Source organism: Dipteris shenzhenensis, chromosome 10 (genome assembly GCF_047967505.1).
Source record: "Dipteris shenzhenensis isolate YYH24624 ecotype China chromosome 10, Dip_SZ_1.0, whole genome shotgun sequence".
In the NCBI taxonomy this organism is placed as follows: Eukaryota; Viridiplantae; Streptophyta; class Polypodiopsida; order Gleicheniales; family Dipteridaceae; genus Dipteris; species Dipteris shenzhenensis.
In genome coordinates, this window is record NC_141605.1 from 22,768,192 (window position 1) to 22,769,808 (window position 1,617).

Genomic DNA, 1,617 nt, shown 5'->3' on the forward strand with positions numbered 1-1,617 from the left:
CCAATTGGCAATGGTGTAAAAAACTTTATGCTTGGCTACCTTGATAGGAGAGCCTTAATGGTATTTGTATTAGGATCTTACTTGCGGATTTCAAAAGCCTCCTTTTTCAAATGTATTAGAGGTACCAAAGAGGAGGTATAGGTTATGAAGAGTCTTCGTATTTGAAATGGCCGAAGTTGTCAAATTCCTTCATCTACCCCTTCAAAACCAATATTTCTTCATATAAAATCAAGAAATGCATCAATCCTTTACAAGGTGATATAGTAGTAAACCTAAAATTAAAATAAAAGATACATGGACATAGCCAACCTCCATGACCAAGAAAATATATAGAAAATGGAAATTTTAGATTCCTCTTCGAAATATATATTTTCTCCTATAATGCATCAAATTTTTTCAAGGTTATTTAGTGATATTAAATCAAAAATTACATTGGCTCTTGGCCCTCCACATAAAGGGCGGTTTTTTTTGTCAAATTTTTTAAGAAATTACCTTGCATTTGTTGCATGCATCCAACCTATAAGGTGGCTTCAAAGCCAAGATAAACAAAGAAACTTCAAGGGTATCCAAATGGCCAAATTCATGCCATGCTAGGTTTTTGCATTTTTGGACACCCCATGATGTCCAAACCAACTTTGTCTTCTGCACCGTGGTCAAATTCCTCCTATATTTGCCGAAAATGGACATTGAAATGGCTAAAGTTGTCAAATTCCTTCATCTACTCCTTCAAAATCTATATTTTTTCATAGAAAATCATGAAATGCACCAATCCTTTACAAGGTGATATAGAAAAATCTCAAATTTTGGTTTTTTAACACTCCATCTAATCAATGTGGTGCCATGGTCAAATCCCTTCTACATATGTATTGGAAATATGGTCACACTTGGCAAACAACATTTTACTCACTTGTAAGTTATATCAAAATGTGATATAACTTTTGTGTGCAAGCTGATGCAATATTAAAAACAACAGATAATTAAAATAGCCATAACAAAAGATTAGATACATGGAAAATTTTAGCTTTAGATAGAAGAATATTATTAGAAATAGGTGTTTACAAAGAGGCTTCATAGCCTGTTTCTCTTCTTCTTTAGCTCTAATACACATTTAGGGTCTTTGGATCCTTGACTAAGCCCTTAGAAAGACCGCTATGCTATTTGGAATCTCACATTCGACTCGTAAGTTTTCATAATCTCATGTACAACACATTGGAAGGGATCATGTAGGTTGCCTTCGGTCAATACTGTGAATTCTCCATGCCTTCTTGTACCAAATGGATAGATTCTTCATTCCTGCTTGCTACTGCAAACATTAAGAAACATCATTTTAGATATTTAAGATGTGATGCATCATGTGAATTCTACTTCTTCAATCAACTTCTTAGCTTCAAGACTTACATTAACAGCATCACGAGCTCTAGGTACATCTCCTTTTCATCACCATTCCCTTCAAGTCCTGCATCACCTCCAAAACAACTTGCTCATGCATGAATTTAAGTCTTTTGATACGGAGAGTCCATATCATCCATGCCCACCATTCTCATATCATGCTCCATGAAGTTCCTGAAAGAACAAATAAGGGAACCTTAGCAAAAGCAATGCACCAATGTGGATAAT